The following is a 25,873-nucleotide window of genomic DNA, read 5'->3' on the forward strand; positions in this document are numbered from 1 at the left end:
GCCCCCAACCTAGTCTTCTACTTTAACAACTCACAAGTAGCTAGACGGGCCATTGAAATCTACCTACCACAGGAAATCAGTAAGACAATAAAGGCTAAATCTTGAGACTGTTAGTCAACAAAATCTTAATGTATACTTCATAAGCCTTTTAATTATTGGTAGCTTATTTTCCTATCCTTGGCCTGAGAAATATTTACAATATTTACAATATTCTTCAGCCAAGAATCCATCCTTGATTATCTTTCCCTACACAGGTGAAAGGCATAAATTCATGTTTGGCAGGATTATGAGAAATAACATAACTGCCCTATTAAAAAATAAATAAGAAACATACTCATTAAAAGTCAATTCAGCAAAGCAGTCTGCTTTCTGAATCTTGGAGTAATTCAGGCCTCGAAATCTCCTGAATGCCTTTCTGGACCTTCAAAAACGTGTAGAGATTTCCATCTCTGGTTTTTAAGTTGTAGCATGTGTTATTGAGAATTTCGAAGAGCTTTTCTATGGCTCCTTCCTTCATCCACAGAGTGCCTAGTGGGTTGGGATAAAGCCACATTTCTTCTGGCTTTAACAAACAAATGAACAAAAGAAAGAGAGAGAGAGAGGAAGGGAGGGAGGGAAGGAAGGAAGGAAGGAAGGAAAAGGGGAGGGAGGAAGGGAGGATGAAAGGAAAAAAAAGAAAAAAGAGAGTCCACATGTCTTAGGACACAGTGAGTTCTTTGAAATCAAATGGAAGCAGAATTACTGCCCAATCTTCTAAGTGATGAGTCAACATTTGAAAAGTGCTTGAACGTTTTGAGATGAAAGACCACAGATCTGTATAAAGTATTATCATTATAAAAATAACTCTATTTTCCTGTGGTTATTTTTTTCTTTAAACAAGAATGTTCTTTTGGTTGCTGTTTATAACCAATTAAAAAAAATAATAAAAACCACCAAAAGGAGGATATTCTTGTAGAAGAACATTAAATCATCAGTACTTTTCTAGGATTAAAAAAAAGGGAGTAGGTGGTTGAGCAATGCCTTTGAGAATGCCAGGATGGGAACACTGGAGAATTGTATAACACACTCAAAATTTTTTAATAATCATATCAATGACCTTTAACAAGTAATTTTCTAATCACAGTTTTCCACCTTTTTTCTATTTAGTTTTAGAGAGAACCCATATTTCTCCATGGTCACAAAATCGAACATAATTCTCTCATATTCTTTACATGCTCCGGGCTGTACCTTCTGTTTTTGAAGAGAAGCTGTGTTCCTCGTCGAGGCCGCACACAAGACGGAATGTCCTCAGTCAACTACTAATGGTTTACTCACCCTCCACTGAGAGCAGGGCATGTTATCTCATCACTTCACTGAGCACAGTGGCCGGGACTACACTGAATTATGTCAGGAATTTAGCATTTACTACCTACAACGTTTTATAGCCATGCTGGTGAAACAGAGAAGATATTACTGTTTCAAAGAAGCAGTTTGAAAACAATTATACTAAGCATTTTCTCAGCCTTTATTAAGTTAGTGTATAACACATGTAAGTCAAACAAACAGAATAAAGAAAACAAAAAAATTTTTGATGGTCCCCAAGTAATTGCTCTAGGTTCTGCGAGTTGGTGAATTCTTGTGAACGAACCAAATATGGGAGAGAAAAGTGAAATGAAGAGCAGCAATTTCCCCTCCTCTTTGTTCCTTCTTCCAACTTGGCCAAAGTCCCTAGCTCCTTCGCAGAGTTACCTCCTAACCACCCAGGCAACTGTAATTTATTAAGTTATGCTTTGGCTCCAAAGACATCAGGTGCTTCCCGAAGTGATGAGATAAAGACCACACCACACGTATGTTAATTCCAAAGAATTCTAGAATCAGAACTTTCAAGTCATATTCTTGGGCAAATAGTATAACGCCTTCTTTCAAATCAGAGAAATAAAAGTCGAGGTTTGGGGAAAGCATTCAAGTATTTTCGCAGGGAGTTTTCGCCTCGGTTTCCTTTGGCCACCAAACCAAAGCATTTTTGACAGATAATTGGCCTGGAAACAGTGGCCCTGGAAACCATCAGCCAGCATTCCCACCCATTAATTAGGTGATTCATTTTCATCTTTTTTTTCTTCCCCATTTTTTTCCCCGTTTCCTTTTCCCACCCTTCCTTGTTGGTTTTTTCTTTGGATCGTCCATACCTCTGCTATCCTTCTTGATCTATTTATTTGTGTTATAACTCACTACCCCCTTGGATATATTTTCTGTTCTTGTTGCCTCTCCTGACCTGTGGGTTCCTCTTTGACAAATCTTCCTGTCTTGCTGCTTAACTTCCCTGTGGAAAGCTTAACTATCCTGCAAGTGAGAAACCGCTCCGGAAGCCTCCCCTGACTGCTCCAACTTGCAGTGATTTTCATTTCCCTTAAAGTTGCATGGCACTAATGATTAGTACCACACAATTAGCACTTTATTACTGCTAGATAATCTTTTGTGTCTTTTCTTTCCAAATGAGCATTTCCAAATTATAATCTTTTTTGTCTCTTCTTTCCGCTCAAGCACAGGGAATAGTACAGCTAAGTCTCAGAAAACACGCAGTATCACTTGAACAAATGGTCACTGATTGAGTAGGACAGTGAACATATCTCATGGAAATAAGTGATGGCCTCTTTGGGGGTAACAGGATTTGAGGTTAAATGAATTTTAGATATTTAAACTCTTTTACTTGAGAATATAGGAAACACATAGCTATGAGGATAAATAATAAGAGTATAGAACTCTGGCCTCAAAGAGGCATTTCTATTGCTTCATCAGTTAGTGACCCAATATTATGTGGAAGTGAGGTTTCAAAATTTCTCCTAGAAGTTCTGCATGTATGAACTCATGAGCCCTGGGTTTGAGCTCATTTCTGCTATGAGTTATATGAAAAACCATGAGTAGGTCAACCTTTCTTGGCTTTGGTTTTCTCCTCTGTAAAATGAGGGAGTTGGATAGATGACATTTAAAAACCAAACAAGCCAAAAAAAAAAAAAAAACAAAACCAAGACTAAAGAATCAGTACCCCCGTTTCAATTTTTATCGGAATAGTGTAATCTATCTAAACATATGCCCCATTCGGAGGACCACCTTTTCAGATACGCAAAGATATGCCACCCAAACAAGACCTGGAGAAGAGAGGATGAAAAGACATATGAAAATTCTAGAGTCTACTTTTTACTGTCGTAGAACCATTTAGTTCCTATCTTGTTGGACTATAAAAAACTAGTAAAAAAAACTTCAACTCATCATATTTCTTATTATTCTATGAGATACAAGACAAGGAAAAAACCTAATTGTCATACTAGCAAATATCAGATAGGCAAAATACTTTTAAGTCTGGAATGATCAGGTTGGTAAGGGGTTGCAGAAATTCAAGCCCAACTTGACACATCAATGTTAGTAAAAATAGTACATGCCAGAGCTACTTTCTTAAATCAAGCAATCACTGTGGTAAAGCAAAAAGGATCAAAATATCAAGACAAGCATGCCATTGGCTTGAGGTATGTGTCAGATTTATTGTGGCCTAGAAGATTGAAATCAGGCAACATTAAGGAGGGTGTGTACGTGCCGCATTCAGATGTCAGGAAGTCTGAAAATTATGCCATCAACGCAGAGAGGTTCCTGGGTGGATGATAAATGAAAGACACATTTAAAACAGAAAGGCCGAAAAGCACCCATGGCGCAGAGATCCTGTGATCGCTTGAGTCGCAGCATTACCTGTGGCTATGGTTAAGAGAGAAAAGCTAAAGATAGCAAGATGAATCAAGGTCATATGAAAGAGCTATAATGAGAGTGAGTAGAAAAGTTGCTGACACAGGCTCAAAAATATGATGTCAGGGTGGGGCACCAGAATGTACTCCAGCGTACAGACCTTTTTAGAGAATGGAATTGGAAGTTACTCCCAGGTTTCAAGAGTTGGGGCAGAAGGCCGAGAGAGGGATGGAGAGTAAGAGGAACGGCTGGCCATTATTTCTGCTGGAGCAGTGGATACTGGCCTAACCCAATGCAGGCAGAGAGAGGCGGGTGATGGCTCGACCACCCTTCAGAATCCAGCCAGCTACTTGAGACAGACCTCAAGTAGGGCAGGGATCCTTCCAGGCCAAAGGCGGGTCTGTAAAAACCCAAATCACAGTGACTTTTTAGTTTTTCTGGCTCTTCCTTGGAAACCACATAACCACTAACATTCTACTTCTTTTCCCACTGAGAGGACACACATCCAACTTATATATTCCTGATCCACAAGAGACACGGCATACATGCAGTCATCGTGCTGTGCCAGGCACCAGTGGTGATTCCTGCCTAAGGCAGGGCTGGGTTGTTGCTAAACTGTGGCATCAGCAAGCTTGGTTTACTGGCGTGTGGAAAGAGCCCTGCCTCTGTGGACACATACATCCGGGTCCAATTCTGGCCCTCCCATTACCAATTCTGGGACTTGGAGGGAACTGTCTTAATGTTTTTGAACTTTTTTCATTTATCAAATGATGAAACACGTATTTATTCTGCAGGGTCATTGTGAGGACTAAGTGGAATTTGAATGCATGTAAAACACTTAGTATGTGCTGGGCATGTAATTGGTACTCTAGAAATGGAAAAATTATTACCAACTCACTGTACTCTTGTCCTTTAAAAAAACTGTAAAAAAATAAATAATTTAAAAATTAAAAAAAAAAATTGTGTTTTGACCATTTCGTCTCCCTTTAAAAAACATTCATGGATTTCTCCTGCCCAAGTGCTGAGTGCCCTTATCGTGCTCTATCTTTCCTGTCAGGAGAGAAATCAATTTGATAATGTTACTCATATCAAAGGACGATGCTCAATATTACAGACTTTAAAAAGCAATGCATATAATGGTATTGGGCAATGATTACATAAAAGAGTAATCTGTGGAGAGATAGTCACAGCAGATAGGCTGTCCCCAAATGGCACTCTATAGATGAGTAATCATTCATTCTGCTTTTAGGTGAGATGAGTCTTATCTGGCTTGGATTCTGTATCTCGACATGCTTCCTTTTATACTAATTCAATCTAATTTAAAGGTAAATGGTGTGATTAAAAAAAAATTACCCAGCTCATTCTACACGGCTGTGCCATCCACAGCAAACGACTGCCAAGAGATACTAGTAAACTTTTCCAACACATATTTTGCCCAGACAATAGGCTGAATGGAAAACTCAATGGAACAGATAAGAGTTGATGATTCAAGCCTCCAAACAAATTTTTGGTTACATAAAGTTTCAAAGGCTAATCACTAGATGCAATCCACCCAAGCTAGAAATACGGCATTCACTAACAATCAACAACCCTGTACAAGATCAAAAACTTGGAACTTCGGAAACATAAAATTAAACTGGACACAAAGGCTGCCACAGCAACATGGACACATTTCAAAAACATACAGTTTTTGAGGGTAAAAAACAAGCTGTCGGATAGGAACTGAATTCACATTCATGTTAAGCTTTAAAACATGACAAGAAATACTAAATAAATGTTTTAAAAGTATATACATATGAAGTAAAATTGTAGAGAAATGAAGGAGAATGAGAAAGAATAGGGGTTGCTGGAGGGAGGGGCATGGAGAGAAATGAAATTGGGGAAGGTAACACAGGGAACTTCTGTTGTATTTGTAACGTCTCAGGTCTCATTCGGATGATGGGTGCCCCTGGATACTTACGTAATTCTCTAAATCTTTTTCTATTTCTGAAATATTTCATGCTAAGAAAATACAAAAAATAAAAATAATTCCATGGTGGGAAGCTGTTGACCTAGGAGAGAAATAAAGTCTGATAATATCTGTAAGCTCTTAGTGATAATAAAATGGACCCCTGTAATTCTTATTTCCATTTCACTAGGTTGGGTGGGGAGTAAGACTGGATGAAGGTTTGATAAGAGCTGAGCTAAAGGGAATAAGACCCCCCTGATGCTCCCCCCCCCCCCCCGTTGGATCACTTGTTGATGGGGGCAACCTGGGTCAGGTTGGGGCATCAGCCTCTGGCATCTTCTTGTTCTCGAGGCCTTCCCATCAGGAAAGAAAAAAAAAAAAAAATGAGACCGGTGAAGCATGAAGCCTTACACCTTTTAGGATCTTGGTCTACACTGGAAGTCAGCTAAAGCACAGGAGTACTCAGGGCAAACTTCATGGGTGTGCCACCTGTGCACAGGGCCCTGTGTTCCCTGTGCTTGGTTTAATGTCTCAGTCTTGAAATTCTTAAATAATGTTATCTTTGAACTTGTGTTTTGTAAGCCAAGACAATGGGACAATGGAGCATGCACATGAGCAGAGAAGCTATTATGTGCATCATATGTGTCTGACTATGGTCCCTGCCACTCTATCCGCACAGAGCAGTCACAATGCCCATGAACAAAGAATTCTGGTGGACCCACACTGCATGGGAGTTCAGGAAGACTCAAAGTGAGCACAAGGTAGCTGTGCTATGGCTGAGACTGAGTAAGTGGGATTGCCCAAGAGGCTCTGCTTTCCATTTGAGCCAGAATTTTCTTCGGAAAATCTGAAGCCAGATTTCAGAAGCCAGAAATCAAAAAGAGTTCTAAGAAACACTAACAACTGAGAAACCCCAGCTAATCATTTTTACTCCTGTTACTTCCCTGTATTAGCCAACCACAGATGCTGAAAATGATGGGACAGAAGAAAAGGGTAGAATAGGGTGAGCTATAGTTCATTTTCTTCTTAGTTCTTCCTCAGTCATCAGGAAGTCAAAAGTAGACAGTGTTGGTAGAATGTGTATGCATCGAGAAGTGAAATAAAAAAGAGTGAGCTAGTTTTCTGCAGCCTTTCCACTTCTGGTAAGAAAATCTAGGTATGTATATGCTACAAAGAACTATGTGATTTCAATGACTTTGCATGTGAGTTGACTGTTCTTATATTTGCATTAAAAATCAGTTAGGGACGCTTGGGTGGTTCAGTCGATTGAGTCTAACTCTTGATTTCGGCTCAGGTCACGATCTCACAGTTCCTGGGATCAAGCTCTTGTAGGGCTCTATACTGACAGTGTGGAGCCTGCTCGGGATTCTTGCTCTCTCTCTCCCTCTGCCTCTCCCAGATCTCATGGGCTCATTCTCTCTCTCCCTGTCTCTCTCAAAATAAATAAAAATTTTTAAAAAGCTTTTAAAATTGGTTTTGCATAATATAAAGATGAGTTGTAATAATAATTAAATTTGTAAAATTTTTCTTTACTTAAAAATCACATTAAGCAATAAATAAAACATAGAACAAGTTGAGACCAAGACTGAGGAATAAAAGGAAAAGTCCTCTATATTAATACCTTTCTCCTGGCATTTGAATAAGGGGCCCTGAATTTTGATTCTGCACCGAGCCCCACCAATTATGTAGCCAGTCCAGGGAATACTTAACTACCAACTTCTGTCCCAAAGAAGTATGGTTTCTAATAGTCTCAAATGAGCAATTAACTGATAGTATCTGTATTTAAGGGCAACTCCTGAATAGCATCTTGGACTGTGTAAGTTTTGAATACATGCTTTGAAAGACAGCAAAATTAAAAAGAAAAGTCAGCCATTTTATTCATTTTCAAGATTTAAAAAACATTTTTTTTTCAACGTTTATTTATTTTTGGGACAGAGAGAGACAGAGCATGAACGGGGGAGGGGCAGAGAGAGAGGGAGACACAGAATCGGAAACAGGCTCCAGGCTCTGAGCCATCAGCCCAGAGCCCGACGCGGGGCTCGAACTCACGGACCGCGAGATCGTGACCTGGCTGAAGTCGGACGCTTAACCGACTGCGCCACCCAGGCGCCCCTAAAAAACATTTTTAAATAATCTCTACAACCAACATGGGGCTTGAACTTCCAACCCTGAGATCAAGAGTCACACGCTCCACTAGGCCAGCCAGGTGCCCGAGTCTGCCATTTTAAAGAGAAGGCAAGAATCTAATTGGAATATATCCTTCCTTCCCTAATGTTATTTGGTAATGCTAATCACATTCTCTTCTGGAACCACCTTTTCCCCAAATGTCATTAAGTAGTCATGGTCATACTTTGTGGTGAAGCTACCTTGAATACCTCTGTGTGAGAGAGAGAGAGTGAGAGAGACGGAAAGGGAGGGAGGGAGAGGGAGAGGAGGAGGGTGAGAAAGAGAGAGAAAGAACACTCAGAAGTGCACACTCAGCAGAGTGGGGCTTAGAGGCCTAGTTCTGGGCTGCTGGTAACTCCCTCGGGCGCCTCCTCAGATTCCCAGCTAAGAATCAGGGCCCCTAGTTTTACCTTCATTTATCCTACTTAAAGCATTTCACAAACATTCCTCAAATGGCTCAGAAGCCCGAGAGACATGTGATGTGTAATGGCAATGACTGGAAAATCAACGTTTTGAAACATTTTCTCCAAGTGCAGAAAGCACAGTCCTCCAGATCAAGGACCGGCAGGTATTCTTACTACAGCAGACTGCCCTGCCCACACTGCAGAACTGTGCTAGGTCTGGAAAAAAGATGGAGCCACTTGTGGCTTTCCTGGGGACTGAGTGACACAAAGGCCTGCCCACCCTGGCTGTTATGCTCATTAATGCTAATGAATCTTGGGAATTGCTAATTTTGGTCAACTGTTTCACCCAGCAAGGGTTTGTTTATTTGAGCTTTGCAATTTTCCTTAATAAATAATCAACAAATCCTTAAATTGGTGGCCACTGTCTGTAGGCAAATCTCGAGAGTGTTCTGACTGTCAAAATGGAAAACAGCCAGGGAACCAACGATTGGGAAAACAAGAAGGATTTATATAAACATTATGTATGTATATGTATATGCATACATATACTTATATTATACTATATTATATTATGTTATGTTATGTTATGTTATATTATATTATATTATATTATATTATATATCATATCATATCATATTATATTATGTATAACATGTTAACTCTCATTTTCCTAGCTGGTCTGATGTCATACCTTTCTGTGATACTTTGGCATTTTTGAAATGAAAGGCAACTGGCTTAAACCCAGCTATAGGAAAATCAATGCGCTAGCACGTAAGTACCCAGGTTCATTCACCAAGAGAATGTTCCTTGGTGTTCTGAGTCAGAATGGATCCTATCAGAGCTGGGAGGACTCTGGTGACAGTCTTAAGGGGTACTGACCTAGTGGCATTCCTAACTTCAGGCCAAGGTGTTTGGAAAGGGAGCAGTCAGCCGTCCTAGCTAATAGGCCAGGTGCCTCCCAGGCAGGAAAAGAGTCAGACAGGATAGGAAATCAGACAGAAAAATAAACCTACTCTTCAGAATATGAGGTGAATTTTATCACTCTTTCAATGTATATTCAAATAATTTAGGTTAAGGAAATGAAGTAGGGGGGAATGCTTGGATAAAATATTTTCTTTTCCTTGGCCAATTGCATGGAACAGGCAGACTTATGTGTGTGCCTGTGAGGTTGACACTGAAGTGACCTCTGAAAGCAAACACCCCAGTGAAACTGTTATGTAAACCAAAATGACTAGACATTCCAGGCCACCACAGCATAGGGCAGGCTGTGCTAATGACAACCCGCCACCTGTAAATAGCAAGTATTTCTGAACACAAAGGGGATGGATGGATGAAAATACCCTCTCTGATTTTACATTAGTGATAACATTCTACGTTGGATACAATTTTGTAAGTAATGAAGATCGAAAATAGCTCAAAATTTTAGAGAAAGGCTTTATAAACGGGATGGGTGGTAACAGGAGGACTTTGAGGTTTCAAATCTGAATGGCAAGAACCAAATTTAATCAAAACAGCAGGCCACAGGCTGGAAAGGGTATAATATAATATGGACTAATGTGTTATTAGCCCATGTTCACGACAATGAGATTAGCTCCCAACAGCATCATAATCAGATCTTGGTATTTTGCTGGGTTAGATCTATGTCCAAAGGACATACAGCCAGAAGTAAGTATGATGCATTTCACACCAAAATTCTGACTTACTTAAGTAAAGTTGCTTCTAAAACAATCCTTGATTTCATAAACTGATTGTGAACCACCAGATCCTTCAAAACTCCTTAAGTAAAAGGTCTAAAGAAAAAAATCCTTTTGGACAGTGGTTACATTGATGCTGCTTACATTTTTAATCAACCAATGAGCTTTCCTAAATCAACGAAAGACTTGGTTTAAAAAAGCCACAAAAATCTGCATATCCAAGTGAGCTGCTTTAAAAACAAAATAATCCAAAATCTATACACTGATTGAAGTCATCAATCTCTCCTAAGGGTTTTTCTTAAAGTAAACAATCTAAGATAATTTTTTTTGAAAAGTGGCTTCACTGATGCTTGCTATATTTTTGATCAACCAATAGGCTTTATTTGTAAAATTCAAGACTTGGTTTACAAATGCCACCAGGCCTGGGCAGAGAGGAGCCCTGCACTTCCTTTGTGCATGAGAGTTAATAGGATTAAAGCTTGAAGAATTGAATAAAAACCCTGAGCTGGTTAAGATGGATGTATCACATTTCAGGCTTCCCATTTCATAACCGGCACGCCCCACGTTTCATAAAATAAAACATGCTGGTGAGCTTATTTAAATGGTTCTTCAGGAATACATTGATTTCAGAACCTTGAAAAGGGAACGCGTGGCCATTTCCTCTCTTGAGCCATATGGCTTTTTGTGTACTCAGCCTGCCAGGTTTTAGGCTTGTTTCTGCTTCACAGTCAGGGACTGACTCGCTGCTCCCGTCCAGTTACATGGAGAAGACAGTCTACACCTTTTGTGCTCAGCGAATTTTTGTTTATGAATTAATCGTTCCTAACTTTCACAACGATGCAATTTGCACTGGTCTTAATCATCTATAAATATACCAAAGCCAAGCTAAAATGCCAAAGCCCTGTTATCTTCCTCCAGATCATGTAATGGAACTGGGGGTCTGCTGCTTTCTGTTATCAAGGTGGTTATTATCAAGTATAATTTGTGGTTGGGAATGTTTGGCATTCCTGTCTAGCAGTAGCCCAGAATGTTTAGAGTAGATTTTTACATAGGAGTTCAAACATCTGTCCGTTTTAGGTCAGGTTTCTGTGAGAACTTATGCATTACAATCTCTAAACATCTGCAGCTGTCTGTCCCAGATTAAATGGGAATGGTTTCTTACATTACGATGACAACAAAGGGTCAAGTTTAAAATTAAGAATATAAGAATAAGGCTAGGAATGGTAAGCAAAATGTGTTCCCATTCTTCCAAATGCCAGATAATGTCATCACTTATAAGTTGGGCTGGAAGGCTGTTTAAACGCCATCCCAGCGTAAGACTGGTTAATGAGCAGTCTATAACACCAATTTGCCTACGGACTAATATGCAGCATTGCAATTTCATTATAGATTCCTTTCATTTGCAATTCCTGTTATAGGAACCTGGTTCGTCTGAAGGGAAGAGCGCTTATTAAATGAAAGCTGTATATAAAACTGCAAAGAAACATAACGTCACATGTTGGAAAGGAAGTTAAAGAAGAATTAAAACAAGCTGTGATGATCTTAACAAAGACACACAAAACCTGTTACGAGGAAGAGTTGTTTGGTCAAATTTCCTGTTTTTCCCTAAGCCCTGGTTTGTTTTAAACACGTCTTCAGCGCACAGTTTACTGCTGCTGATTAACATTCCTACGTGTCCAGTCCAGAACTGCTCTCCAGGACTTTTTACTTAAAGATACTCTAAACAATGTGGATGTTCTCTTTCTTCTTCAGATTGAGGAGTTGACCATAATTAGAAGATGATAAACCGTGGCCTGAAATAGCTGAAAATTACTATTAGAAAGTAGAAAGTTATTCAAGTATGGGTTAATAAAAGAGTCACACAATGAAAGTTTCACAAAGTGTCTCTTTAACCCTAAGCAATCTTACCATAGGATTCGAGAAATCAGCTTGGACTGCTACAAAGCACATCAAATCAAAGCCACCCAACTGTTGCTGATGGCTCTTTTTGTTTTGTTTTGTTTTATTCACTTAAAAAAAAATCCTTTGAGGGGCGTCTGGGTTGTGCAGTCGGTTAAGCGTCCGACTTCAGCCAGGTCACGATCTCGCGGTCCGTGAGTTCGAGCCCCGCGTCGGGCTCTGGGCTGATGGCTCGGAGCCTGGAGCCTGTTTCCGATTCTGTGTCTCCCTCTCTCTCTGCCCCTCCCCCGTTCATGCTCTGTCTCTCTCTGTCCCAAAAATAAATAAAAACATTGAAAAAAAAATTAAAAAAAAATCCTTTGCAAAGACATATCTAACTCTGATGGCAACCTATTATAAAATTTAAATAACTTAATCATATACCATTGTGTCTGGAACATAGGGAAATAAAAATTCCTCCCTTGGGGAAAAAAGTATAAAACATTAACATTTTTCTAAGTATTTTATAAATTACACAGCTTTATTAAACACATAGCATCAGAAGTCTCTTCTAGAACTGACAACACTTTGCTTAATGGTCGTTACATGTTTAAATAAATGACTCCTGAAAATGTGCATTTACATTATATAAATAAAACCCTAATTAATATAAACATACTCAGATATAAACTTTTTAGAAACGTGAGCTTAAAACTATCCAGTCTAAATAAATCTTCCTATGACTGGTCTAGTAAAGCAATTTTAACACATTTATTCACCTAAAAAGCTCATAGAGATTTAGAAGCACAATCCAAGAGAGAAACCAAAATAGCTTTGCAGAAGACTGTTTCCTTCATGTAGTAAACAACTCTAAGCATACCCAATGGATGGATAGTTTTTAAAACCAACCAAGGCCATGTGATTTTCTTTTCTTTTCAGTACTATTTATTGCTCACTTATTTATTCTCCTGCTTACTGTTGTCTCCCCAACCTGAATGTAAACTTCCTGAACGTAAAGACCACATTTGTCTTGTTCTCTTCTCTGTTAACACACAGCATAGTAACAGGCACACAGTGGATGCAAAGAGTGGCGCACTGGAGAATTCTTGAACGGCCTGATGAGACAAAGCTAAAAGGACTCAGTTATTCCTGTGTACCTCACTTTATCTAATTGGTCGCATGTGTCAGAGTCTCTAGCTGTATTTCCCCTTCTTCCTTAATACCCCCAAGTTTCCACTGAATACATGGCCACCTAGAATAAAGCCTACATTTTCCAGCCTCCCTTGCAGCTAGGTGTCACTAGGTCTGAACTAATAAGATGCAAACAAAAGCATTCTGCAGCAGCTTCTGGGAAAGCTCCTTAGGAGGCAGCTGATGTGAGCCTTTTGTCCCTTTTTCCTCCTCCTCCCTCTCTCCCTCTTCCTGCCTAAAATGTACTCCTAAAATGGTTGGAGCTCAATCAGCCACTGTAGATTATGTGTTGATCTTGAGAATAAAAATCACTTGTTATGGGGCAGAGCAGCAAGAAAGAGAAGGCTAAGGGCTAGGTGCTTGCCCTGTGGGGTCCCACCCACCCTGGACTCTTCCCTCTGCCCTTCCATCGCATGGAAAAAGAAAGAATGTCCTATCTTAATTAAGTCATACTTCCAGTTTTCTGTCTCATGCAGCCACATTAAATCTTAGCAATATGATTTTGAAAATAATTCGGAAAATGAGACACAGGTAGACTTTACACGTGGCTTGAAAAAAATCTATTACTTGACAAAAACACTGACAACCAACAAGTAGGCAAGTACTTGTGAGCACGTATTTTGTCCTCAGAATTAAGTCTGATACTGTCAGAGGATACAGAGTAATTCAAGACTTAGCGCTTCCCCTTAAGATGTCAGTGATTTAGCCAGTGAAAATGAACACCCACAACCTGCCCATCTTCCCGACAGCCACCCAGAGGAAACAACACACAGCAGCAAAAAACAAAGTGAAACTATGTGCTAAGCCTGCAACTGTGGAAAGAATGCAGAAACCAAAGGGCCAGTGAAGACAAGGGTTCTTGGCGAAGGTTCCAGGGATGAACTGGCCCTTGAGGTGAGCCTTGCAAGAGGGGCAACCTGCAGAAGCAGTGTAAATGGGCTGGGTGTCCCCAGGGTGGGGACCAACAGCAGGGAAGCCTCTGTTTCAGTAATGAGCACAACATGTTCAAGGAGACTGGAAGGAGGTCAACCAGATGTGTGGCCTCTGGAAACCGAGCCCTCCCTTTTCTCAGAATGTGGTCTCTCAGCCTTAAAGAGGATCTCGTAAAGGATGGCTCACCTCACCATTCACCCCCCTCCTCCCATTTAGGAGAGGAATCTCTGCTCCAGATTCTCCCTGCCTGGCATATAATACATGCCTGATATTGCTTACAAGTCCCCTGAGCCTCCTCTACAATATGCCTCAGGCCCAGGACCCCTGCTTTTCTTTAAGGATCCTGCTCAGACCTCAGCCCAGTAGTGACTTCTAGAGAAATGTGCTTCCTCCCATACAACAGACCCATCTGAAGTCTTGCTTACATCCTCCGATGAGGTGTTTTAAATTAAACTGTTAGGTAGGGGTAGGGTGCTGTGCCTCCTACGTTGTGAAATAACAATAAAGCCACAGACTGACCGCTCATTGCTTCCAAAGAAGAGGCCAGGGAATTAGATTACTCACAAGCTAACCACAATCACAGGATGAGGCAGCAACTTTCCTAATAAGTTCCCTTTCAGCTGTTCCTCATCAACAAAGCCATTGTTCAGTTTTTAAAAATCAACCAATCAACACCTGAGGAAAAGGAAGGTGCTGTCGAAGCTAATGGAAGACCTGGACACAGGCTTCCCTCACAGGATGTGTTTCAGGAGAGCAAGTGCCCTTATGACCACCAAGGAGCCCAGACGAGGTCAGCTGAACAGAAGGAGCCCTGTGGAATCAGGGCCCAGCCAGGTTTACTTTGAGTAATAAAGCACTGACTGAGGAGAGGAGCCCAAAGTGTAGCAAATTACATACAGTGTTTTTATATCTGGGGGTGTGGAGGAATGAATAATCTCTCAAGGGGTGGGCTCTGAGACAAATGAAACCAAACTTGACCCTTTTTCCAAAATTGGGCCTAAAATGGCTCCTGGAAACCATCCCTAGCATCCTGGTGGGGCAGGAAAGCACGGGCCAGGTGTGAAAAGACTTGAGGGCGGGCATGGTTCTGGGGCTGAGGAACTTGGTGTTGACCTTGCTTTCTTTATCTGTCAGTGATGAGGAGTTGGACTCGAGATGATCTATCCCTGAAACCCACTCTGCCAAGAACAGACGAGTGCACAGGAAAGAAGGAAATAAGATTTTCTTTCTGACTTCATCTTCTTTTCTGCCCGTCGCCATTTCTCCATATGCCCCAAATCACATTAATTCGCCAATTAATAAGCAGCCCTCCTCGGCCACAATCTCCTCTGCAGCTCAGCGAATTTCATGCTTGTCTGGTGACAGCAGCAGCTGCTGGTCTCCTCAAACCACATCCTTCCCCTTCGTCATGAGGCCTCCTCACTAGCCACAGTTTGCCTTGGCCAGGGCTCCCCCTGCGTCAGCTTCCACCAGAAACTGCCACCCATGTGCAGGGTTCTAGTTCATCGGCCTCTCTGAAGCAGATCCAGCTGGCCAGAGCAGCGTCCAGGTGGTCAAGACCAAAGAATTTCATAGCATCGTAGGCATATTAAAGCTGAAAGGGACCACAAAATGCATCCAGTTCAACTGCCAATTTATAGATGAGGACACTAACGCCTAGAGAGGTTTATTTATCTGAAGTGGCCTAGCCAGGGCTAGAACCTAAATGTACAGACTTAAAGGCCAGTTATGATTCGAAAATGACTAAAATAGAAGCTCCTATTTCCAGTGTGCTCCGTGCCAGGCACTGTGCCAACTGACTTCTTCAAGGTTAGCATATACAAACTTGAACTCAGGATCTTTTGTCTAAATCTGCTCCTCCATATGTCCTCCTGCTTTCATCAAATGGCACCCCCTCATCCATCTAGCTGCTTATGCCAGGAGCCTGGAGTCATCCTTGACACCTCCCTCTTCCTCATGACTCTCTCACATAAAACTCTTGAGTTTTTGAGACCCCCCCTGTCATTTCTCCGGGGCATATTTTGCATCTCTCCAACGTTCTCCACCATCAATATTGCCAGTCCTGGTCCACGCCAACTTTGCCTCTTGTCTGGAACTATGGTCACACCTTGGATCTCACCATGCCACTGCCACCACCCTCGTCCTGTCAACCCATTCTCCAACCAGAAGGCAGAGTAATTCTGTAACAACATAAACAAGATCATGCCATGCCCACCTGTTCCCACCCTGCCACTATTTAAGCTTACGGTCTTCCTAGTGCACTTCGGATGAAGCTCACATTTCTAGAAGGCCCTGGCTAGTCTGACCCCTGATGACATCTCCAATCTCATTTCACTCCAGTCTTCCCACAGCTTTGTAAGTTCTACCAACACTTCTTTCAGTTCCTCCAAAGCTCCAAGTTCCTTCCAGCCATAGGCTGGCCCTTTGCATGAAATGCTCTCCTTTCTATTCCTAGTCTGGCTTACTTCTCACTGTCCTTCAAAATCTCAGCCTAAACATTACTTCCTCTGATGGACCTTCCTCAGGACCCTGCTAGAAGCTACCCCTTCTGTGTAGCATTTACCAGTGTGTGGTACTGTATTTTTTCAAGTATTTGTTTAATGTCCATCTCCCCAACCAGACTATAAGCCCCATGAGGGAAAGGGACCACATCTATTTGTTCATCATTGTAGCCAAAGAATTTAGTGGCAGGCACATAGTAGGTCCTAAATAAATATGTTTTGAATTAATATATGTTTGCTTTTAACACTTACCAGATTGCATGGGAAGAGAGAGAAGATATAGGAGCCTTGAAGGTTAGTTGATTCACTTGGAACAAATGGAGTTTGGGATAGGCTAAAAAATGACCCCCCCCCCCCAAGAGATATCCATGCCCTAATTCCTGAAGTCTATGAATGTTTACTTATATGGCAAATACATAAGAAAGAAAGAGAGGAAGGGAAGGGAAGGGAAGGGAAGGGAAGGGAAGGGAAGGGAAGGGAAGGGAAGGGAGGAATAAGGGGGAAGATCTTTTAAGAAGTGATTAAGCTAAGAATCTTGAGATGAGGAAATGATCCTGGATTATCCAGACAGGCCCTAGATACAGTCACAACTGTCCTTAAAAGAGAGAAGCAGAGCGAGATTTGACACACAGAAGAAACGGGGATATGAAAATAGAGCAGAAAGGGATCTGAAGATGCTGGCCTTGAATGGTGAAGTGATGTAGCCACAAGTCAAGGAATGTTGGTGACCAACACAAGCTGAAAGAGGCAAGAAACAGGTTCTCTCTATAGACTTGGGGGAAGAGTGTCACCCTGACAACGGCTAGATTTCAGCCCAGTCATACAGATTTTAGACTTCTGGTCTCCAGAACCACAAGAGAATCAATTTCCATTGTTTCAAGCCACCAAGTTTGGGACAATTTGTTACAGTAGACCGTGGAAACTAGTACACAGTCCATAACATTACTTTGCTAAAACGCAGCGGTTTACATCTGGAAAAGTTTTACCCCTTCCCAACATCCCCCGTCTGTACTGTGCCATACACTGTTCAGTCACAGGTAAACATGGCACCACCATGGCACTCGTGGCACCACCTCTACCACACACGCCCTAAGTCAAGAATTAGCAGTGAGGAATGAGAAAACTGTAAGGCAAGACAGAAGAAACCACTGACCACTAGGGGTAAAAATGCCTCAAAGCTGAGGACTTGTATAAAAACCAAAGTGAACAATGTCTTAGTGTTGCTTCCAAAATGTTTAGGATCCATGAAGATCTTCTGTTTTCACCTACATAATACAGTAAAACATTTATAATAGATGAACAACTGCTTTAGAATAGCTTGAGAATTCAATTCCATGAAAGTAAAGGCCTTGTACTTTCAGATTCGTCCTTCGGCTTGCCTCTTGGTCATGGTCCTGCCTCATATATTACTAGTTCAGATTTGGCAGACAGATAACGTACGCTGCTTTAAGACAATCTACAATTTTGTAAGACAAGATGCCTAGAAATATAAATTTCCAATGACTCATTTTAACATTATAAAATAAGTCAAATAATATTTATGAGGTGAGACACACTGTGAAGAAATACATTTTAACATACCCTCAATATTCCCACCCAGAGGACAGGGATAATAGCCCTCTTGCCGGAGCAGCCATCTTGCTATTATTCCGTTCAGAGCTTCCAGATGGGAAAAGGATATTAAGTCGTTGGAAATTAATCCTGCCAAAGGAAATCGGAAATTTTCAAAGCTGTTGTCAATATGGCTCTGCAGTTAAAGATGAACATACATGAGGTGAATTCACAGCAGTTAAAATCTGGTTGAAGAAACGATGATCATAAGAACTGCTGTAAGAGAGCATAAAGAAAGCTCCAGATGAGAGGGAGTGAGAAAATATGGTTGAGACAATTAGGTGCAGTGGTTCAAGTTTGCTGAGTCTTGACAGAGGGCAGGGCAGGAAGGTGAGGACATTTCAATGTAAGAAAATCTCAGCAAAGATGATTCTCACAGAGCCCAGAGCTTATTTGGGAAGCAGTCAGATATATTATAAAGCACTTCACTTGTCATGAGATTTTGAAAGTAAAAAACGAAACAAAACTCTGAAGATCATTTAGCTCAACTGCCCCATTTTATATATGAGAAACTGAAGCCACCAAGGGTTTCCCAAGGACAGTCTGCTATCAAGTGGCCGAGCTGGGGCTCAAACTCAGGTCTGTTCGACCCTCCTATGGTGCCGTGTGCTCTGCCCCTCCACATTGATTTCAGACGTGAGAGGTGCGTCTGCTAGCTTAAATAATGACAAATTACCTTTTATTTCTAGAGGCAAATTGATATTTAAGCACTGTAGACCTATTCTATAATGAGCTATTTCAAGCTGATTGCTTTTTATCAATTCTTTTCAATATGATGTTCAAACAGATGTAGCATCTCGTCATCTTCCTGCGTCTTCCTTTACCCTTGGTCTCCCCTTAATCTCCTGGGTGGTAAATAGCTACTTGGCCAAATAACTTGTTTTCACTGAGACGATCAAGTTTTTACACCTGAGTTATTATCAGCCACCCTGAAGACAGCAGCCTATGTTGACAGGAGCAGATGCTGGGTGGGTGTGCTCGTGCATACTGGTCTGTGAGCATGTGGCCTGAGTCGTATCACTAGATGATGTGTGCCCAGCTGCAGTGCTCAGGGGCACTGACCTCCCTGCTGCTGTGCCCCTACTCCAGAGCTGATGCCCAGGGCATCAGCCTCCCTAGCAGGAGCTTGCTTCTTGGCCTTTGGTAGAAAGAACTTTGGTGTGTAACCCTAAGGTATGAACCCCATGTAGATGCCCCTTTGCCAGGTTTATATTCTAATGCTTCTTCAGTGATGACTCATGAACATCTGGTGACAAGACAGTGTCTCTCCTTTGTCATATATTCTTTGGGTCTCACGCCAGAGTCCAAGAGGAGGACACCTGTGACTTTGTATAATGTAGTTTTTATAAGGATAAACTGCAAATACATTCTTTTTATCTATCTCTAGGCCATTATTTATCAAACATAATGGGCATTTGACCCACACATCGACCAACAGTTCTAGGTATATGAAAAATAAAATTCCTCATGACCCTGGGTGGATCAGTCAGTTGAGCGCCAGACTCTCATGTATGTTGTTCTTAAAAAATGTTCCAGGGTGCCTGGGTGGCTCAGTTGGCTGAACGTTCAACTCTTAATTTTGGCTCAGGCCATGATCCCAGGGTTGTGGGATTGAGCCCCATGTTGGGCTCCATGCTGATCATGGAGCCTGCTTAAGATTCTCTCTCTCTCTCTCTCTCTCTCTCTCTCTCTCTCTCTCTCTCTCTCCCTCTCTCCCTCTCTCTCTCTCCCCCTTTGCCCCTGATCCCGGCTTTCTCTCTCTCTCTCAAAAAAACAACAACAACAACAAAAAATAAGATTCATTACAATTTTAAAGATAAACTAAAGCATATTACAAAATTATCATTTTTTAAAAAATTTTGTTTAATATTTATTTATTTTTGAGAGACAGAGAGAGAGGGAGACAGAGTGCAAGCTTGGGAGGAACAGAGAGGGAGACACAGAATCGAAGAAGGCTCCAGGCTCAGCTGTCAGCACAGAGCCCGATGCGGGGCTTGAACTCACAGACCTGAGCCAAAGAAGGATGCTCCACCCACTGAGCCCCACAAAGTTATTTTAAATTAGTTCACATCAGTGACAGGGATGATATGGTATATAAGTATTTACCTAATGTATATGTGACATTATATCTATAATGACAAACTAATTTGTCAGACATAAAATGACAAATAGTTTGAGCTGTCTTCTACGTAGTTTCTTATTCTGTATTTCTACTAAATCAGAATCCTTGTACGTAGAGACTGTCAGAAAGGGCTACAAGTGTTTGGTAGCTCTGTTAGATACATTTGGATATTCAGATTCAGCACTGTCCTAAAAATTATGGGGTGATTTCTCACCAAGGAAACATAAATTGGGTTGGTAAACACAAACTGATGAGCACATCAGATCCAAGAGTTGGAACATAGGGCTGAATGTTCCATCAGGGCAGAGAGCAGCCGATAGACGTCAAATCTGTTTTTTGGTTGCATTTGGCAAGCATGTAGCAGCATTTGGATATGGCTTTAAAGCGTAACTTACAATACACCATTAGTTCTTTCTCTGAGGAATAAAGATCCATTCACTCATCAAATATTTATTGAGCTACTGCGGACACTGCTGGGCACTAGGGTCACAAGATAGGGTCTCTGTCCTCATATATCCACAAGATAACAGGATTTCTTGTACTTAACATTAAATATCTTAATGTTCAGCCCCCAAATAGCATATCACTTGAAAAAGCCACCTAAATAATAGAAATGGCTTTTACAGACACTAATCAGAGTCATGAAGACATGCTTATAACTCATATCATGTTCTAAAATCTTTTGAGAGGGACCTTTGCCTCCACTATGCTACATGCTGCCCATTTTCTTCATTTATGAGAAATTGTCACACTTTTTGCTATTTTTTTTCAACTGTAATCAGGATCAAGAGGCATGTTACAGATCACAAACTGTTCTCTGAGAATAAAATAATGTTATCACATTCTAGTGTAACTTCTTTTATTCATGTGGCAGTGTTCTTTTTCCTCCCGAATCTGTCACTACTGGTCCCTCCTTACCTTTTTCATTGCCCTTCATGGCTCACAATATTATCATTAACCAAAGCAAACCTTTTCTGGTGACATGGGTTTTCATGAACAAAAACTCTTCAAGCAATTCCTTTTCATATAAGTACTGCATATATGCCAAGAGTCTCTTAATCTGCACATCACTGGCTTTGCCCAAATGTGAAGTAAAAGATCTACTAACGTGTACATCCAATAGTAACTGCTTTTACACATTTTTACCATGATGTTTTGCAATTTCCATTTCATAAGAGAATTTCGCCAAATTCCCTAGTCTGCTTTCTTTGAGAATTAGACTCGCCACTAACTTGGGAGAGAGTCTTATGAACTCTTTAACAGTAGTGTGACTTGTGCCTGCTTTTCTCTACATGAAGTGGGGCACCGAATATTGTCTTGGTCAGTGACAGAAAAGCCACTATTTGATAAAAAGGGCAGTTTACAATGAGGGAGGGTTGAGGGGATGGCTGTCTCAATAAAATCTAATTTTAGATATCCATCAGCATGCTTTTCATCCTTATTTGGTCACTTACGTTAAATCATCCTACTCATGGAATCATTTGTCCCACCAGCTACAGATACATATTCTATATTTTCCACTGGTGTCCTGTTCACTGTTAAAGTTCTAACATTACTCTGAGTGCTAATATGACTCATTCCATTCTACTTTTTCCCTTCACCATTGAGCCATTTTTTTTTCAAATTGGCGGATAGCTGTGATACATGAAAATTTATGTGAACAATAATGGCAGATGAAATAAAAACATGTCAACTGAGATGAACTTCATTCAGCTGACCAAGTATTGTCTAAGACAAAGTGACTGACAGTCTTTCTAGCACAGATACTATCTTTAAGAGGGTAAAGATTATTAAGAACAGGATTCCCATGAAAATAATATTATTTCTAATAAGTAAAATGTGTATGAATAAAATGACTTCATTGGTTTATCCCCCAGAACTGCCAAAGCACCTGCAGACCACCTGACGGAATGGAATGGGGGTGGGGAGATCCAGATAAGCCACACTGAAAAACTGCTCTCAGACTTCCAGCTTGACTTGGGTCTATGTAACACTCCACCGAAAACTGTCACCGAAAACAGACCCACTGTCAACTCAAGCTGAACCTCATGAAAAAGTTATCTTCATATCTTTTCCCCTCATCCCTTACCCTATGTCCAACTTCCAGCCAGCCCTCTTACCACCCCTGGTCTATGCAAACTTACCCTCAACATCTCAAGTCAGGAAGCTTGGGATAACCTCTGCTCAATTTCTCATATCGAAGTGTGGTCAAATTCTATTGGTCTTTCTCTAAGGCAGTAGTTCTCAATCTTGGCAACTCATTAGAATCACCTGGAGAGCTTTAAAAAGATTAAAAATACCGTTGCCTAGACTCCACTCCGTATCAGTTTGACCACAATCTCTGGGATGAGGCCCCAGTACTTATGTTTTTACAAAGCTTCCCCAATGACTCTGACGGGTAGGCAGAATAAGAATCGCTGCCATAGGTGGCACTGCTTGAAGGCATCTCCCATAGTGGCCCCTCCATTACTATGTCTGAATATTCTCACCCACCTGCTGGGATCACCATCTCTCATCAGGGCTACTGTGACAAGCCCCCTGCTGGATTCTCTGGCTAGTGGATCTACTGATGCTGGTGCCTTTTACACCTATTGTTGCCACAGATCTCAAACGGCCTTCATCATCTTTCCCTCTGGCTGTTCTTCTCTCCCTCCAGGATGGTGGTTCTCAACTTGACTGCGCTTTGGAATCGTTGGGGCCTTTCAAGTACCAGCATCCAGGCCGCAACCCACACCCAATACATCATCACCTCTGGGGATGGGAACCAGGCACAAGTGTTGCTAAAAAGCAGCCCAGATTGAGAATCAATACTGTGGGACCTGAAGTATCTTTCTATGACCACGTCTAGTTTCATTTAGCAATGACTACTGAGCTCGGTTCTGGCTTCCTGACAGCCATTCTCAATAGGGAAATTTCTTCACTCAAGAACTTATAGTCCTACTGGCAGAGACAGACTTGAAAAACCAATCTTTAAATCACAGTGATGTCAGTACTACAATGGAAATATGAAAAATCTTTTATAGGACACAGAGGAGGGAGCAATTAAAGGCCTGAGGAAGGCTTCTTGGAGGAAATTATACTTGAACGGGGTCTTGAGGGTGTCATCAGACTGGAAGAGTAAAAGGGAAAAAGGATGTTTTCTTAGAAACATATGTTTATCTTTTAAAATACTTTTATTCTTGGGGTGCCTGGGTGGCTCAGTCGGTTAAGCTTCTCTCTCCCCTCTCTCTGCCCTTCCCCCACTCATTCTCAAACAAATTTTTTTAAATATATTTTTATTATTGACACACTGATGCAGAATATATTTTTTAAGTTTTTATTTTTTTAATGTTTATTTATTTTGAGAGGGAGTGCACAAGCGTACGCAGCTAGCAAGAGGGGGAGGGGCAGAGAGCGAGAGGGAGAGAGAAGAGAGAAGGAGAGACAATCCCAAGCAGACTCTGTGGTCAGCACAGAGCCTGTTGTGGGATTTGATCCAGCGAACTGTGAGACCATGACCTGAGCCAAAACCAAAAGTCCGATGTTTAAGTGACTGAGCCATCTGGGCACCCCTAAGTTTTTATTTACTTAAGTAATCTCTACACCCAACATGGGGCTCGAACTCATGACTCCAAGATCAAGAGTCGCATGTCTTCCAACGAAGCCATCCAGGTGCCCCCATAATACTTTCATTATATATTTTTGATAACTTAGGACAGGGTTTCCCAACCTTTTTTTCCAACCAATATAGCTAACTGCCACAGCCATAGGTACATTTTCAACTTACTTCTAAGGCTTTTTGTGTATTTTGACTTTTTAAAATAGACTTTATTTTTTAGAGTAGTGTTAGATTCACATCAAAATTAAATGGAAGGTACAGAGATTTCCCCTATAGCTCTTAACCCTATACAGGCGGAGCCTCCTCCATTATCAGCTTCCCTGCACCAGAGTGGTACATTTGTTACAACTGATTAACCTACATCGATACACTATTATAACACAGAGTCTACAGTCTACATTAAGGTTCACCCCAGGTGTTATATACTATGGGTTTGGACAAATGTAAAATGATATGTATCCACCATTGTAGTACCATATGGGACAGTTTCACTGCCCTAAAAATTCTCTTCACTTTTCCTATTCATCCCTCCCTACCCTCAATCCCTAATAACCACCGATGTTTTTACTGTCTCCATGGTTTTTTTTTTTTTTTGTCTTTTTCAGAATGTCATGTAGTCAGAATCATACAGTATACTGTAAATTGGCTTCTTTCACCTAGTAATATGCATTTAAGGTTTCTCCATGTCTTCATGGCTTGATAGCTCACTTCTTTTTGGTGACGAATGACACTCCACTGTCTGGATGTACCACAATTTATTTATCCAATTCACCCACTAACGGACCTTTTGGTTACTTCCAACTTTTGACAATTATATGAAGAAAGCCTTTATAAACACCAGTGTGCAAGTTGTTATGTGGACATGTTTTCAACTTTGGTTACAATACCAAAGAGTGTGATTGCTGGGTCATACGGTAAGAGTGTGTTTAGTTTTGTAAGAAACTGCCAAACTGTCTTCCAAAGTGGCTGTGCCATTTTGCATTCCCACTGGTAATGAATGAGAGTCCCCGTTGTTCCACCGCCTCACCAGCATCTAGTGTTTGGCCATCCTAATAGGGATGTGCACCTCCTAATGGCATCCTAATAATGCACCTCATTTTTGTTTTAATTTGCATTTCCCTGATGACATGTGACGTGGAGCATCTTTTCATCCTCCCAACCTTTTCAATGCCACGATACACATAGAAAATATCTGTAAATTCTCTGGATTAAACACCAAGCTTGCCTGTGGCTAAAGGTAATAGGTCTGGGACTCCGGCTGCCCCTGGTCCTTCCCGGCCACCTGAAAGCTGAGGGCATCTAGATTTCAGCATACCTGTTACACATCTACAGAACACCAGCATGCCATGGCACACCTGTGGGGATGCTCCGAATGAGGATGCCTTTAGCTACCAGTAACAGAAAGCCAATTCAAACTAACTTAAATAATGAGGGGTCTTATTCTCTCATATAACAAGACAGGCAGGAGCTAAGTGCCTCCAGGTATAGAATGTCAGGTCCTGTTCTGCTTCTCAGCCACGGTCTCTGCAGTGCCTTACTCTGGGTATTGGCTTCCTTTTTAGGTCAGTGGCAAGACGGCTGCCACATTCCTAGGTATCACATCCAAATGTGATCGAGAAAGGTCAAGAGAAAAAGAGAGGTGTCCTTCCTTATGTGTCTATTTCTCTCAGTGAAGAAACCCCTTTCTCTTTCTCGGAAGTATGTAAAAAGCCACCCCTCATAGTCCTTGGCCAGAATCTTGTAAAATGCCCCTGCCTAACCACATTCTTGACAAGGGGAAAGAGGACACCATGACTGGCTCAGATGAAGCAGGATTTACTAAGGGAAATGTGGACAGGATTCATCTTCTCTGAGAAACATAGAGGGGCAAAGAACCAAACAGAATCAAGGCTCTTCCAGCAAGCAAGACAGTGGAACTGGATTTTAGGCAGGCAATCAATGGGGTCAGCCTCAGTGTACTTACTTCATGTTGGAAACAGGCTATAGAGCACAGTGGCCAAGGGAGTCAGGCAGTGGGCTCAAATCCCACTGGACCATCGACTAACTGGATGTGCAGCCTTTAGTTTCTTCTCTCTGAAAAAGGAATAACCAGAGTCCCTAACTAAGAGGGCTGCTG

The 25,873-nt window shown here is 41.3% G+C and overlaps 1 protein-coding gene and 1 long non-coding RNA gene across 7 annotated transcripts in view; one reads left to right on the forward strand and one right to left on the reverse strand.

Annotated features, from left to right (window-relative positions):
- Positions 1–25,873, reverse strand: part of AOPEP (aminopeptidase O (putative)) — a 349,846-nt gene that overhangs the window by 200,487 nt on the left and 123,486 nt on the right. The gene's annotated exons all lie outside the window — the stretch shown is intronic.
- Positions 6,694–11,889, forward strand: LOC125149851 (uncharacterized). The gene is made up of 3 exons (XR_007146089.1): positions 6,694–6,815; positions 8,904–9,000; positions 11,342–11,889. It is a non-coding gene; the product is annotated as an uncharacterized LOC125149851 (long non-coding RNA).

This window comes from Prionailurus viverrinus, chromosome D4 (assembly GCF_022837055.1).
Source record: "Prionailurus viverrinus isolate Anna chromosome D4, UM_Priviv_1.0, whole genome shotgun sequence".
Classification (NCBI taxonomy): Eukaryota; Metazoa; Chordata; class Mammalia; order Carnivora; family Felidae; genus Prionailurus; species Prionailurus viverrinus.